At 42.1% G+C, this 17,189-nt stretch overlaps 1 protein-coding gene across 6 annotated transcripts in view; it reads left to right on the forward strand.

Moving 5' to 3' along the window:
* UNK (unk zinc finger) overlaps nucleotides 1-17,189 on the forward strand; it is a 49,800-nt gene that overhangs the window by 779 nt on the left and 31,832 nt on the right. The window lies entirely within an intron of this gene.

Below are 17,189 nucleotides of genomic sequence, written 5' to 3' on the forward strand. Positions count from 1 at the left end.
AGGTGTCTGCAGAGGGAGGGGGCAGTGTGAGAAGGCCGGTGCTGCCCTTTGGCTCCCAGGGGCCGAGCCCCGCTCCCTGTGAGGGACGGCTCCAGTTTATCCGTCCCCAGGGTGGGCATACTTCCACGCCTCACATGCCTGTGAGAAATGTCCTCCGTGGGGAACATTACATGAAAATCCTGGGAAGTGCATGTCCTGTTCTCGCGTTTCCTCACACTGCTTCTGTGTGACTCTATGGTGAAGGAAACACAAGTTGGTGTGTGTTGCCTCTGTTGCTGGAGATAGTGCCTTCGTGAAGGCTTGTTCCTGGGATGTGTCTTCCCTAAACAAAAAACAGAATTTCACTGCGTTGTACTAGAGGTGCACGACCTCCTGGAACTTGTGCTGAATGTGCTTGGCTTGCAAATACTTCTTTGGGTTGGAAGTAGTGGTGGTGATGCTTGGTTCTTCTTTTGCACTAGGGATAGAGGGTGGTTTGGGAGTGAGTGTCATCTTTGTGAGGATGGGCTAGTGATGGACATGGGTGGAAATAGGTCAGGTGTTCCCTGTCCTTAAAAGAAAAAAGTTTGGGACTGTTCCTTATGAACAAAATGCATGTGCCAAGCTATCTTCCCTTATCGCTTTAGGGTGTTGTCCACATACAGAAAAAATGTACAAATTACCCGTATCTCCTGCTGGTGTTGATGCCCCCACCCAAAATGAGAAGGGCAGGTTCTGAGTGCAGTTTGGGTTGCTTTAGTTTGTGTTTTCATAAAGTTGCTGATGGATTTCTTCCCTGTTTCCACATTATAGCTCATGGAATAAGGAGAGCTTCAGAGGCATCTATCTGTATAACCAGTGCAGGGATCACAGGCTATATGACATCCTCTTCCTTCAGGCTGTCCAGAATAGTGAGTCTGTGACAGAATGAGGGCTTCTAGGTTCTACGTCCATCATAAAGTTCTTGTTGTGATCTTCAGGGAGCTGGCGAGTGATAGAATCCCAGACTGGTTTGGGTTGGAAGGAATCTTAAAGCTCCTCTAGCTCCAACCCCTGCCACGGGCAGGGACACCCTCCACTAGAGCAGCTTGCTTGCCCCAGTGTTCAACGTGTCTTGAACACTGCCAGGGATGGGGCAGCCACAGCTTCTCTGGGCACCCTGTGCCAGTGCCTCAGCACCCTCACAGGGAAGAACTTCTGCCTAAGAGCTCATCTCAGTCTCTCCTCTGTCACAGACTCAGGTTACATTTTTTCTGGTGGTGTCTGCAATCAAAGTTTGACAGTGTTATAGGAGGAAATGGCATGAAGGAGTCCACTAGGGCAGTTGCTGCAGTGGTAAGAGAGGGAACATGACCTGCCTGGGAGCTGAAGTGACATGGACAACAGAAAAGCAATTAGTCAAAAGCGAGGAAGGAAAAAACCCAGGTGGCAAGGGATGGGATTGTAGCAGGATTGTAAGTACACTAGGTAGAGGAAGGTGAAGGTGATAATATGGCTAAGCATGACCATGGAAACAAGGATATCAAAGGTTAGGAAAGAAACAGTGAAAGAAGGAGTTTGCGAAATAGGAGGAGAAGGAAGATCATGACAAGGTAGCTGAAAAGGACAGAAGAGGAAAAAGCGAAAGTGTGTAACAAAGGTGATGGTGCTATTAGCTTCTTTCCAGTGGGCAACCTATGTAGTTTCAGATGGATGCTAATAGCATGTCAGTGAAAACAGTTGTGGAGAAGCTGGAGAACCATAAGTGAGGGACGTTTTGGGGGCTGCAGAGTGCTAACAGTGGGATGCAAGCCATACTTTGAAAGCCTTGGATTTGTAAACTAGGTCACATCATATTGTAAACCTCCTTCTGATAACATATGGGAACTTACTTGGTGGTTGTTCATATGAACAAGTTGTATGTTGTCAAAATGTAAATATTTCCTTCCTTTTTATTCCTTAAATATAGTTTGTTTCCATAAAATGACATGAAGGTTACAACTTGTAAACTGAAGTAAGCTTAATTATCTGCATACTTTGCTGTTCCCTGGGGACGGGCAATCTGGTGCTGGGGATCTCTTGTGTTAGGAAGTTTTGGTTGTATTTGTTAGGAAGCATTCAATTTTCCAAATGAGTGTTGATTTCTAAACTCTTGGTATTATTTTCATGAGATTTTTAGGTACTTTGAACTGCAGTTCTAGATCTTGTCAGGAAGCCTTTGTGTCTGTTCTAGATGTGCAGCAAAAGAAAATCGGGGGGGGGGGGGGGGGAGAATAGAATTAGTGATGCTGTCTCAGACCTTTGCAGTGTTTGTTAGCAGAAGAGGAGCTCAGAAAAAGACCCTTTGATTGTGCTTGATAGCAGTTGTAGTGGGCAGCTCGGTTCTCCTGGAGGCTGAGTCGCTCAGGTATATGCCAGGCTTTGCTATTTAATTATGAATGGTGTGTTCCTCATCTGGGGATCTCGTATCCTGTTAGTAGAACTCAAGTAAGCAATGGAGTGCTCAGCAGCTGCGGTTATGTTCTGTCTGGGTTGCTGCATCAGAAGTTTGTTCGCTGTGGTCCCGTAAGTGGGATGAGATCGCTGTGCTCCTCAGAGCAAGGGGCTGAGGCTGTTGCTTGCGTACCTGAGGCCAGTGCAGCTTTGATCTGCTTCGGGGATGGGCTCTGCAGGGGTGAGCTGGTAGCTTGTCGTGGGAAATAGATTTGGTTTGGGGACACTCTGTCAAACGTCAACTAAGTACTGACTTTGCACCGTGTCTTAGCTCTAGCTGACACGGTTCTTTCTATATGAGTCTACCCCTGATGTGTTATCTGCAAATGTGGGTAGAGGCTGAGTTCAGAGAAACTGAAAGCAAGCCCTCAGTCTCTTGGCAGTTGTAGATACGGAGTACTGTGGCATGCTTTTGTTTTGGTAGTCTGTCCTTTTGGCTGTTGCCATCTTCACTGGTTTTCAGTCAGGCTGGAGTCTTTAATTGTGTATCCACTGCTTGGGTATTTATTGATCTGGCAGAATGTAGGTAGGTGAAAGCTACAGTTCTTTGTTCACTGCATTCACCAGGAAGTGAAACAGCTCAATACTATGCAGAAAAGCAAATGTTCAGGTGAAGAGAATGTAGGTAGGTGAAATTGGGCAGTTCTTTGTTCACTGCATTCACCAGGAAGTCAAACAGCTCAATACTATGCAGAAAAGCAAATGTTCAGGTGAAGAGAAATCAACCTATTTAATAAAAAAGCAAAGGGTGCCTTCATTCTAGTCCATGCAAAATACACGTGCTCAAAAGCAGCATTGAAGATACTCTGATTTAGGTAATAAACTCTCTGGGACAAAGATTTGCTGGGCATAACCCAGATCATTGTTACTAAACGTGATTCTCTTGTGTGTGCCCATCTTGAATGTGAGCAGCCATCCTGTAAATAAACTCCAGTTTTCCGTGTCCCTGCAGGCTGTACATACCCTCACTCCAGTGCTGGACCAGGGTGCCTAGGAGGAAATCCTTTGTACTACAGCAAAATAAGCTTTGTGGTTATGCCTTTGCAGCATAAAATGCAAAAAAAACCCCTTGTCTTTCCTTTTACATGATTGGAGGAATTGTGGGAAATTCCTGAAGGGTTAGTACCTGTGTAGTGCTAGAACTGCATCCCCACAGCTGGTCATTGACACCCAGGCTTTATCTTGCAACCATTTAGATGCCAGCCATTCAGAGTTAGAAGAGCTAGTGCACTTGAGTGAAGGGCATCTTAAGTGGGGATGAAAATCAGGTTGGTGCAATGCTTTAGTTATGCTAAATCAAAGACAGTTTTGTATCCGCATGTTTTTGAGTAGTGCCTTGTGTGGTGGTTTCTCAGCCTTAAATAGAAACTGATTAGGACAGTGATGGAAATATAGGGGAAGAAGAAATAAGAACAGGAAGAAAATAGTTGGGCTTGGATTACAATGAAGTCTTACTTATCTCAAAATCTTTATGTTAAAATTCTTACTCAAAACCAATGGCACACAAAAATGCACCTTGAGGCATTTGTAGAGAGTAATCCTTATCTCCTTATATGTGGACGGTGTCTTATTGCTAGCGGGGCAGACACAGCATATCCGATCTCAAATGTGCAGAGTGACTGTGAAAAGAAAACCAAAAGCCAGATGGGTAGCTAACATGTTTTCAGAGTTTGTTTTGTTTTGTTTTTTTTTCCTGTAAGTGGATTTGCTCTTCTAGAGCCCTTAGTGTCTGAGTAGTCTGTTAGGTTATACTTTTGACATTCTTGATATGGGTGGTCTTCACAACTTAGCAAGTACATTTAGGGTTTCAAAACACTTCTTACAAACCTTTTGTTTTTCTTTTTAAACCACCAGGACTCTTAGATTAACAAACCATTGTCCTAATTCTGCTTTGGTTTTACTGATGACAACCCTTAGATCGATAAGCTGATAGGACTGGTACAAAAATAGAAACTAGCCCTGTTGTTTAAACAACAAATCAAACCAAAACCAAACAAAAAAGCAAACAACAAAAAAACCTCCATGCATTGTTAGGTTTCAGATCTGTTTGGAGATTGTTAGTAAAGCGCAGAGAAAGTCAATACTTCTCAACAAGAGACTTGCCAGTGGTCTACATCACAACCTGTAAATGTCAGCTTATGAGGGAAGTATAAGCTGTTTTTTATTGCTGATTTTTAAGGCAGTGTGAACTTCACTAAATACATGCCCACCACAAACTGTTATAGGAAGTTGGAAATATAAAGCACTGGAGCGTGAACAGGAGGGGCTGCCTTCACAGTATGTACACTGGAAAATAATGCTCTAGATGCTATCTATGGTCATCAAAGGAGGAGTGTTAAAAGCCTCCGCTGTGAGGGTCGTTGAGCCCCCATCAGCTCAGGACTGCCCTGTCTTGCTGGTTACTGTGCATGTGGAGGCAGCGAGGGTTTCCTCCCTTGTGTTGCAGTGGAGCTGGAGCTGCTTGCTACGTTTACACTTTATAAGTGAATGCTTCTAGACATCAGAAGTGACGAGGAATTTGCTCTATCAGTGGCGTAGAAATATTTTGCTGAATGAAAAGCTTTATGTTCTGCTTTGAGATTTTCAGAATTAGCTTTGGTCCAGCCATGGTTGATATTTCAAAAATCACAAATTCTGTGAAAGAGGAGAAGGACTCACTTATGCAGAATTTTTCCAACTTTGAAAACGGTTGTTTTGATTTTTTTTTCTATTAAAAAAAAGACTATGTTAAGTCTTATACATTGCTTACATTATCATATAGGATAATTTTTGTGGCATGGCATACAAAATTAAATTAATAATACTTTTAGAAAACCTTGGAATTTTGAGTTTCCCAGTATACACATTTTCTCATTTTGTAGATTTATGTATTGCCTTATTATTATTATTATTATTTAAATATTGTTTGGCTTTATTTTAGAGCAAATTCTGTTGGAATTCAGCATTTTGTTGCATTCAGATTTCTTCTTTACACCAGAATAGGTTTTTCTAACTTCTATGAGCAGCTCCAATGTGCAGTCTTCTTTTACAAAGGGTCTGACCAATGTCCTCTGGAAGATCTTCCATTGCATTTCTGCCTAGCTGTTTGCAGGATGTTTCTGCCCTACACCAACGTGGTAGGAATGTGTCAGGACATCAAAATTAATCATGCTGATTGTGTGACATATTGGCATCAGCTGTCACCGGTAGACTGTATTAATACACCAGGCTGTGAACTGGGGCAGCTGGAGAGCAGGTCAACTTTCCCTTCTGTTAGCCCTGTGTTTGGAGCTGTGATTTCTAAGACAGGAGCGAAATAAAGAACTGAAGCAATAATGTCTTAAATTGCAGCGTTGAAGCTTGTGAGAACCTGCTTGTCAGGACCCCAGGAGCTAAGTTCCTTTTCAGAGGATGCTGAGGTCATGTTTTGTTCTTCTGTTAACTTCTTGCTTTTTAAAAACTTTATAAATATTTTTGAAAATGAGAGACAGGGCTAAAAGAGATGGTGAGAAGTTACCAGTTATGTGGTCCATCCCTTTCCCTCATGGAATCACTGATGTCTAAACTGAGTCTAAGATTTTTTTTTTATTTTTTTAATTGTTGTTGCTTTTTTAATATTATGTCAGTTTCCTCCTTAAAATCTCCTTAAATTAGATTTTGTTAAAATCATGGACTGTGAGAGTAAGACAGTCACAGAAGTTTCCATCTTATGAAGTCTTTATATACTCTGTAAACTTCTTGTAATGTTCAACACATCACTTGCAGATCAGGTACAAAGCTGAAAGCTATGCCTTATGCACATGCACAGCCAACCAGGCAGCAATTCCCCTTGTGTCCTAAATGAATGAATTTCTTAGCTATCTTTTTTCCCCTCTACTTTATTGAGAGTTTGTCATTTGTATCAGGGCAATCAAAACTACGAATCCTCCTCACCAGAAGGGTGTGTAAGGAGATGCTAAAGGCTTGTACTTTCTCAAACTCCACCTGGTGATGACAGCCAATTTAGATGCTTGTGATAATTTTCTCAGCTATGTCTTGTGTATTTTGATCAGTGCTTGATGCAGTTAATACCAGTTTGACATTTGAAATATCAGTTGGAATGAATGTTCCCTTAAAATGAATACATACAATTTCTTCTCTTCTTGGCTTCGTTGCAGGCTGTCTTCATACACCCTCACCCTGCAATAGTGTTCTTTTAGGTAAACCTAAATTGTTACGACAAGAAAAGTCCTGGGTTTTCTTTGAAAGAAATATTTTAAGTACTAAAATGCAGTGATGGCAATAATAGTGCTAGTTCACTGAAATGCTTGATACTGGTCTGGTTCATACCTCTTGTTAAAACTCAGAGACATTTAATTGGATATAGTTGTCAGAACAGTGGCAGAAGGGAGGGTTATACCGAGTTTCTGGTTGGGCAGGAAAAATCCAGGGCCATCCCTAGCTATCTGTTGGTCAGAAATTGCAAATACATTTCAGTAGAGCATACTGGCTTAGTAAGAATGGTGGCACTGCTAAATACAGTTAAGAAATTAAGGTTGGATTGCTTTTTATCATTGCATGTCTAGAATTTCTTCAGATTAATAAGCAGTCATGCACCTATGGGAAGTAGATTCTTCAAACTATATCTGATTAATATCTGCAAAAATCATAATTAAAGTGAGTATTGTTTTACTTGCTATCCTTTGTCTTCAGCATGTCACCACAGTTCAAAAAGAAGTTGTCAGTCCACACCCAATATGCTCAGAGGTGATTTTTCTCCTCTAATTTTCAATAGACTGTGAGCTTTCCTTAATAACACTTAAATATTCACCATCATAGCAGAGATAAAACCAGCTGATGCCCCAGGGCAGTCATGCAGCTTCACAGCAACAACAAATAAAATGGCTTGCACATATATTATATCTTCAGAGTGCCACCAGATTTATTCAGGGATTGATTAGTCAAAATGAAAGATGAGAAGCTATGGTATAGCCTGGGATCTGACTGCATTCCCTGTGGTGGAGAGCTGGCATACACCCAGTTGTCAGGGTCCCTGTCTCACACATGGTCTGATGTTGGACATGTAGTGGTGCTTCTTTGGACCAGTCTGTGTGCATAGACTTTTTATTCTGAGGGGTGCCTGCCTTATGGAGTGTCAAGAAAGCCTGCAGGGCTGTAGCAGCCACAGATAAAGTCGGATGTGAGTGCTGACTAGAAAAGAAAATCAAATGAATAGCTAACGTTAATTTTTCAAAATCAACTAGTAAGAGCTGGCTTTTATCTTTGTGCTGGCACGTGTGTTATGGGAGGCAGGTTCATGCTCATTAGATAATCACTGTGTTTTATTTCAAATTCACAACAGAAAACATCTGTTCACAAATGTAAGACTTTCCAAAGAGGCTGCTGTAAGTCTAGTTGGCATTTCACCTGAGAAGAAGCAGATGCCATTTTGTTTTCAAATATAGCTTGGTCTGGATAAGAGCACTATAGACCTGCCCCTTCTTATGAACTTTTGGTTTTCTGGTATTGGTCCAGTGTAAGTATAAGACCTTCATACAGTTCATGCACTGTCTTGAAACTGTTGTGAGAATGAGGCTGCAATTTAGCAATGAGCTGTTTGTTAAATCATGAAGGTTCTTGGTGTGGCCAGGAGAAGGAGGGCTACTGTGCTCTATTTCTGAAGCACCTCTTGTAAGACAAGATGTTAAGGGTCAGCTGCCTAAAAATGCTCATAAAAATCTGTAACTGAAAGCCTCAGCTATGTAGTGTCTTGTATGGAAATAATATTTTTTCTGAATTAGCCTTTACAAATTCTTGCATGTGGGATATTTTGTTTTGTTGTAGGGACTAGCAGAGTGAGTGACACAAGTTTTAAAACAGCCCAGCTCTTTTCACAGCCTTTACTACTGCTTCTACAGTTGCTGGTCCTGTGAGGGCTTTGTTAGTGATTGAATTGGTGGGGAGAGAAGTACAGCATGGAGAACTTAACTGGAAGCTGGAACATTAATTTTTACAGGCCAGGACATCAGCATGTTAATCAGACCTTGATTCATTGTAGTCTAGTGCAGCAAACCCAATGCATGTTTAACTCTACTCAAATTCCACCTTCCTGCAGACTTTCTCCATGTGTCTGAGGCCACAGGCACTAATACAAGGATAGAAAAGCACCATCTATCCAATCCAGTTAATATAAATCAGAAAAAATTAACTGGACATAAGCTGACCATAATAGACAGGTCCGTGGATAGATGTTTCTGCAAAGTCATTAGCAGTAAAATATTTAAGTGCTCATATTTAAACACATGCTGATATATTGTACTGGCAATTAAACCAGGTATAAACCTGTGTGCAGCTGTCTGGATGCAGTAAGCTCCACCTGAATTTTACTGAAAAATAATTATTTCCTTATAATTCTGTTTTCTTACACTTAGCACTTACACAGGTGCTGTATGGGAGGATTAATAGTGGCTGAATAGTTTGTAGAGCCAAAATCAGCCCAGGGAGTGATGAGGGTTGGCCCAGCTGGGAGTGACCCACGTTTGAAACCAGGAAGGTGTGCTTTAGGTGTTTGCATAAACGAGTAGTGTCAAATTGAAAATATGACCTTTAAACTTGGGGGAAAATGGCTTTCTATTTAAAACATTGCATGAACTGTCTAAATACTTGGTTAATTTTGAGGTCATGTCACGTAATACATATTCATGGCCAGTTAATTTGGGAGGGGGACAAAAAAGATCAAACTCAAGGAAATCTAAATGTAAACTTGGGGCTTTATGCGGAGTTCTGGATCTTGCTGAATGGCTTTTAAGAAACATCTCTGAAATGTAGTGCAGTGAAATGTTTGCATATGCCTGTGCTTGGAGTGTTTTAATTAAAAAGGTGAAAGCTCTGTGTAAATAAACACTTGTGTTTAAAATGGGTTTTGTTGGTATGGCTTGGCCATGTGCATTTCATGGTCCACTGACACAATAAGGTTGTGCTTTCCAAAGAGCACACCGCCAGGAAAGTGACTGAAATCGGTTTATTCCTCAGGTTTGAATGATACAAATCGTGGCATGCCTAACCCCAGGGATGCACAGCTCAAGGGAATTCTGACCAGCCACCTTTCGCCTGACCCCTGCAGGCTGGAGCTCAGTGGAACTGGCTGTTTACAAATGTGATAAATATTCATTTTATTAACTCCAAGCTGAAAGCCTTGATTTTTCTTTCCTTATCAAGACAGCATCGCTGAGCTACTTAGCTACAATATCGTATTTATCTCAAAGCCATTTTTGCTGTATTTGTGGAAACCATGTTTTGCCTGAAGCTGGTGCAAGGCTGTCTTCCTGTGATGGGCTGGCACTATGCTGTAGTGTCTTGCTGTGTTTTTTCTTACTGTGGTGTAGACAAGACACAGCTGTTTATGTCTGACATTTTTCTTCTAATTGAAAAATGTCCTGATCATTTCTGATAGTTGCCAACATGTGTTATTTTTAGCATGAACTTTTACAGTCACTGAAAGTTATCTATGAAGTAGTGGCTATGTGTAGTTCTTTCCTTTTTGCTGAATTGAATTGGATGCATTATCCACGCCATGATCTCCTTTGCAATACAAAACCAGAGTTACCGTAGTGATCAGGTTCCTGTTGGATATGACTCTTGTGTGTTATCATTCATTTTTTGTAATCTAGCAGTTTGTATTTTAGCTTCTGCAGTAGCATTTATTTGGAAGCATTCAGCTCAGCTTTACTTGCTAAATTGATCAGATGCCTAGGACCTGCTTCAGTGAGTCCAGAGGAGGCCACAAGGATACTGCGAGGGCTGGAGCAGCTCTGCTCTGGAGCCAGGCTGAGGGAGCTGGGCTGGTTCAGCCTAGAGAAGGGAAGGCTCCTTAAGGGGAGACCTTAGAGCAGCTCCAGTGCCTGAAGGGGCTGCAGGAAACCTGGAGAGGGGCTTGGGACAAGGGGCTGTAGGGATAGCCAAGGGGAATGTTTTTAAACTGACAGAGGGGGTAGAGGTCTTAAGAAGAAGAGGGTGAGGCGCTGGCACAGGTTGCCCAGAGAAGCTGTGGCTGCCCCATCCCTGGCAGTGTTCAAGGCCAGGTTGGACAGGGCTTGGAGCAAGCTGCTCTAGTGGAAGGTGTCCCTGCCCGTGGCAGGGGTTGGAACTGAATGAGCTTTAGCATCCCTTCCAACCCAAACCATTCTATAATTCTGTGAAAAAGAGAACTTGTGAATGATGCCTGCCTATTTCTGTAGTGAAAAGTGGGGGAGTCATGGGCTATGGATGTGAACAGTTGACATTTTGGTCAATGAGTTATGTGAACTCTTAAAAAAAAATCAACAAAAAAACCCACTAAACACAAACCCAGAAACCCCCTCTGCAGCCAAACAAGCCCAACTCCATGCATCCCTAATGAGTCTCTGTAACTCACTTTCTTTGTTTGCCCTTAGACTGACATTATTGTCAAGCTCTAATGGAGAAGGGGAAATGGAACAGCTTTAAAATCACATGGTGCTGTCTGCTGTGTGACCTTTTTGCAGTTGATGGTTCAATTTATTTAGATGATAGAGAAAACATTGGGGCATGTGAAGTCTGTCTTCTTGACAGATGTGAGCTAACTGAAACTTTTTCCTCATCCTTTTCTTCTTTCCCATGTTCACAGTCAGCCTTTGGTTTTTATGAAGTGATCTATGTATTTTTCTTTGAGATTTAAATGCTTTCTGATCTTTTCAAGGTTTGCAGAACTGTACCTGGCTGTTGAGGGTATGGAAAGGCAGATAGTCTGATAGTTGTTGAGATATACAGAGAGAGATGTTTGTGTTTTGTGTCAAGTGATGCATGGCATATGAAAAAGCCTTGGTGTGAAGTCTGAGGGTTTGGTCAGGTCTGTGAGGTTATTTAGGAAAATACCATGAAATATGGCAAAAGGGGACGTATCCAGTAGTGGTGAGGCACAGTACCTGAAACCTGTTCAGAACTTCTCCTGAAATCATGATGAAATCCTTTAAGACTGCTGCTAAGGGTGTTTGTTATTGTTTGATATTCAGCATTCATTCATGTGAGACTCTGTTTCAGTATTCAATTACATCTGCCAGCAAATGAAAAATATTGTTTATTAAAAGAGACTTGTCTTAACTACAGCTTTTACCAGAAGGATGCTGAACATTTCCTTGTAGAGGTTTCGGCAGGCTGTAAACCAGGCTGTCAGTAGCTTGTGGCTGTAAGTTGAGGGATTTGGTTGCTTTGTGCCTACCCCTGGGAACAAGAAACTACAACTCCTGTGAAGTTAGATTGGTTGTTTCATTCTTGTGCTCTCCAAACCTAAGAAATCTTGGGAGTTGAAGACTATGTTCCCTGTCAGAGAGCTTTGAAATGCCAGCGTTTTGTGACACATCCTGAGAATGCTGGTATGCTTACTCCAAATTATTTTTGAATGACCCTGTTCTTTACCCCCCCCCCTTTTTTTTTTCTAAATATTCCTCTTTTGATTCCATGTCATCTTTGCCCTAAGAGCAAAAACTCCTCCTGAGCAATGTCAGAGCTGCATATCATGGGGTTTCATTATCAATAATGCTATGTTAAATGAAAAGAGCATTAGTAGGATTTTTATTGAGTATCCTGTTGGAATAAGTAGCTTCTGTCATGCACTACTGACTCATTTCAATTGGAATACCACAGTTCAGTAAAAGAAAAGAATTGAGTCATGAGTTTCTTATGTAAAGTGTGTCTGATACCATCTTCTGCAATAAAATTTTATGAGGGTGAAATGAATTAGAGAGCTGATTTAAAATGGACAGCTCTTTTCCTCTTGAATTGAAGTGGCTCTTCAAGCTTACGAATCAAATAGGAGTTTTGGAAATAATTTCTATAGGTGAAGCTTATTGAAATAGAAACGTTTGTGCTTAGAGTTAGGTATTTTCTCCTGGGTTTTGCACTGCTGCCTCCTTTTTGGGCAGTCTGTTGGGTAAGCCCTACCTGATTCAGATAATCTTATCTGTGTTCACTCAAACCATTAGTATAAACTTGAGAGCTAGGATGGTGATTTTCTAAATTCCTTAATTTTTTTTGTTTGTTGGTTTCTAAACCGAATTAGGATAACTTTCTCTGTGCTGCTGTTGGTAGAGATCGGTGCCAGCAGGAGCTTCCAGCACAGGAAAGCTAATGCACAGCTGTCGAGCAGTGACCTCTGTCATTCAGGCTATGCTTTTCAGGAAGAGTGTGAGGTGAACTGGGATCACCTGAAACCATACAGAGAGGTCTATGGCCTTGGGTAGTCTGAAACAGCAGGACAGAACTGATAAAAAAATGCCAACAGATGTCCCCAGCATTCCCATGTAGTACTGTGCTGGTGAAATTGTGTCTTTGTCAGTGTGATCTTGCACTGTGAGGAGGCAGGTGGGACTAAGATATGAATGGTAATAGCAGAAGAGCATTTTCTTCTTGATCCTTGAAATCTTATCAGGACCTTAAACCTTGGTTTAAAATAAAAAACACAGAACCAAACGCTGTATTTGTAGATTTCTGTGTTAGATTTGTCTCTGTGGGCTGTTATGGACAGTGCCTACTACTAAGAATTGTTACACAGCCTTGAACTAGTAATTTCTAGTATTAGTACTCGTAGCGAAATGAAGTGTCCACGTTAGGCTGGGCTTTGCAGAAACAATCAGAGCCTGTGCTGTCACAGTCTGGCCTGGGCCACTTCTCTGGGTCAGTTTCTTGTGACCAAGAAGCTGCAGAGATGGAGCCCCATGGCCAGCACTTTGAGCGGGATGTGCCTGCTGCTGTAGGTGTCTGTGGTTTGCACCGAGGTAACACCAGACACAGCAGTGGTACCACTTGCCTAATGCAGGCCTTCACTAAGGGTGCTGTAGCAGTTTCATGGTTTAAACACACCCCCATGTGTATGGGAAATCCAGGTGACAGATCTCACTGTTGTCCTACATTTGCAAGCAGTGCCTTACTCTGGATTAGCCAAACAATTATCTAGTGGTTTTCTGTCTGCTGCAGGAGGTTCAGATCCTGTCAGTGAGCTTCCGTGCTCTCTTTGGGCCCAAGAGTGGTTTTGGCAGGAAGGGGATTACCTGGGAGGAGTGAGGAGGGCTGCAAAGGAGAGAAGCTTGCCTCGGGGCCTACCTGAAGGCTGCAAATAGTGCAGGAGGTGTCAAAAGTGAAGGGGGACCTGGCTTTGCATTACAGAAGCAATGAGGGTTTGGAGAAGTTGGTTTTAATTCTTTTGTTTCCATTCTCCTTGGTATTGCTCCTCTCCCCGATATTCCTGATCCTTCTGTTACAGAGCAGAGATTTCTCTCTTGGCATCAGCATGCGTCTTCCAGCACTTCCAGGGAGTTTTGGGTAAGGCTTTTAATGAGGAATTTGGAGCTCAGCTGTCTTTGTGCATTACCAGGGCGTTTTCCTGAATTGAGCTCATGCCACTGTGTGTGTGGCTCCTGTCAGGTTTGGCAGGACATGTACAGCCCTGGGATGTGGCAGGATCCCAGTGTTCTCTAGTACGAGCTGCTTGAGCCCATGGGTTGACCAGAGCCACAGAAGTAAAGCTGCCACAAAGCCACAGCAGGCAATGAATGTGACCAGGGCAAGGCTGCAATTGTTGAGTTTAAAAATGAAGCTTCTGGGTTAGAGTTTCTCCTTGGTTCCTCTTCCCCTACCCCCACCTTTTTGAGTTCGTTCTAGTTTGGTTTGAATTTTTTTTTTTTTTGAGTGGTGTTTGGAAGTGCTTTTTTTTTCTCCCTCACTTTCCCATCTCCTTTCCTGCAGCTCCTGGAGCAGCCCAGTCCCTCCAGGGCAGAGAGGGAGCTAGCTGCCATTATCCATTACCAACTGCTGCCCTGCCCTGGGGAGTTTGGTCCTTACTGGTAATTAAAAACAGTTAATAGTTCCCCCACTAGTGTAAATTATTGCAGAGAGAATGACTGACCCTTCCAATATTCTGTCCAGAGGAAGTGGAATTTCAGCAAAGTATTCACAGTTTCACAAAGTGGTTTTTTTTTTTTTTTTTCCCCTAATACTTTGCTGCTCTTGTCAGTCTCCAGGAGTTCAGAAATCTAGTCTAAGAACCTTGCCTCTTGTTCCTCTAAGGAAAGAGGCTTTCATTTCCAGTAGTGTCCATCCTGCTAGGCAGCCTGGGGACTTTGATATGCATTGTTCTGGTGAGCCTTGTCCTATCTGTTTAGAATTGCATTTATCTTTGTTTAGTAGGACTCATAAATGATCACATTTCCTCCAGGAATTTGAGTGTTGATGTTAATGTAGTCTCAGAAGACAATTGTGCTACATGCTTTCCATGTTAAAAAAAAAAAGGGGGGTTTTAAAAATGTGGCATATACACACACATTGAGAGTGCTTGTAAAGTAGACCAACATAGAACTGATTAGTTTCACCTCTATGTTTTTTAATAAATACTGAAGTAACTCCTGTATAAAATGGGGGTAAAAATTATTCTGCCCCACATGGGGTTTGTAGTTTCCTGAGATCTGTAAGAGAGGAATGAGAAATGCCGGTTATCATTGCTGAATTTCCTCTTACCATGCAGACACAGTGTTTTGCTGATACGCCATGAAGTGTGTACCAGCTCTCAACATGTTTTCAGTTTTTCAAGGGTCGTTCAAAAATGTTCAGAAACCACTGACACCGGAAGGATCTGTCATTGTCATGACAGTGCTTTCTATGTTTTTGTTTCAAGCCTGTGCAAAGAGGCTACTGAAATATTAATAGCTTTGTGAGACATAACATTGTAGTCTAGGTATTCTTTCTAGGTTCCCAAAACACATGTGATACATGTCTTTCATACATTTTAATACAAAGTGGCTGGTTGAGTGGTCTGTGTTCTCCCAGAGGAACCAAAAGTCACTTAATGGATCAAGAAAATACAGGGCTATAAGGCAGTTTACTATTCAGGGTATTGCAAAGGAGGGTGATTTAAAATGTTTTCGTGGCTTGAAAAAAAAAACACAAAAAAAACCCCAACAAAAAATAACAACACCCAAAGAAGTGGTTGAAAGGCTTGAAATGACTGACTTAATGTGACAACTGTCCTTGTCGTTTGTTGGGTCTATCGCAGAGGCTGTCATGCACAGTTAATGTGTTTTGCTGAGCTCAGTGGTACCTGTTTGTGGGACTCACTTTGAAATTAAGAGTGAGAGATGGTTTATTTAAGAGACAGCATTTAAAGAATGAGTTTCTGATGAAGCAAATTAGGTGTTAAACACTTCACAGGTGAACCATTTACTTATGTAATTATCATTTACATTATAATAAATGTTTCTCCAGGGAGTTTAGCCAATCATGAAATGCAGTTAATTTTCAAATGCTCTTCAGCAACAGTTGACACTCCAGGGACTGAAATCCCTAGTCAGAGTGTGCATTTTTAAACTCTCCTGCTAAAGGAAAGCCGTTTCTGCTTAGTTAATTTTGCAGTTGTTAAATTTCAGGGATTTTCTTAAGTGTTTCTTGCATGTCTGTCACTACAAGTTTGGAATGCTGGGCTTGATACCCAGGTTGTGTAGGCCTGCTATCTCCGCTTAGTTTCCAGAGCACTGAAGGGGTTCATAATGCTGTTTTTCAAATGAAGGCCAGGACTGCAGCTATGCAGCCTCAACACAAGAGGTGCATGGACCTGCTTGAGTGAGTCCAGAGGAAGCCACAAAGATGCTCCAAGGGCCTGGAGCACCTCTGCTATGGAGAGCTGGGCTTGTTCAGCCTGGAGAAGAGAAGGCTCCAGGGAGAACTTAGAGCAGCTCCCAGTGCCTAAATGGACTATAAGAAACTTGGAGAAGGGCTTTGGACAAGGGCCTGTAGGGACATAACATAGGGGAATGGTTTTAACCTGCCAGAGGGGAGATTAAGACAGGCTGGAGGGGCCTTGGAGCAACCTGGTCTAGGGCAAGGTGTCCCTGCCTATGGCCAGGGTTTGGAACTGCATGAGCAGTTGTTGGTCCCTTCCAACACAAACCAGTCCAGGATTTTATGAAGACTCACTTCATACAAGATGGCAGAGTTTAAATGCTCTTGGTTTCTCTGATTGCTACTGATACTGGCTGGGGCATGTAGTCAGCTGTTTTGCAGTTTGAATGGTTTAATTTTATTGTGGCATTCAGTTTTCAGATGAACTGCTTCTGTGGTTGGAGTAGGGATCTCCAGTTGAATGGAGACAGCCTTTTAAAGGTGGAAAGTAATAAAGTGATGTTATTAGCCCTCACCCATCCCAAACAGACCTATTCCTGTATACCATCTCCATTTTTTCAGATATTAAGCCTTGGACCTCAGTGCAGATCCTGTTTTCCAGCCACACTGGTAGCAGAGGACAGATGGGCTGGGGTTGAACAGGGCTTACAGCAGCTGCAGAGGCTCTCCGGTCCCCAGTGATTGCAGAGCAGCAGCAGTGGAATCTGCGTGTCTCGCCTGTTTGGAGGTTGAAGAGGAGGAAGAGCTTTTATCCTTTCATGCTTGCAAAATTCAGTGTAGGAGGTCTCTTGCCAGTGATATTCCCCTTCATGGCAAGCAAAAAAAAAACAGAACACTTGGGTCAAGTTTGTGTGTTTTCCTGTGGCTTTTTCTTCAGCTAGGGTAAGGAGGAAAAGAAGCTTTATTTACAGATGTTGCTTTCAGAATGCATCCAGCATGATAGTATTATCTGTAAGCACATCTTTGAGCATCGGACATCTTTCCATTCATTTAGATACAATAGAAAAATTGTCTGATATGAGAAGGAATACTTGACAAATTCCTGTGCTCTGTTTTCTTGCCTTGGACTACATATGCAGTTCAAAATTAGTACACAT

This window comes from Pezoporus flaviventris, unplaced genomic scaffold (genome assembly GCF_033815535.1).
Source record: "Pezoporus flaviventris isolate CSIRO_AGI_PZ_B2104156 unplaced genomic scaffold, CSIRO_AGI_Pfla_v1 ptg000034l, whole genome shotgun sequence".
Lineage (NCBI taxonomy): Eukaryota > Metazoa > Chordata > Aves > Psittaciformes > Psittacidae > Pezoporus > Pezoporus flaviventris.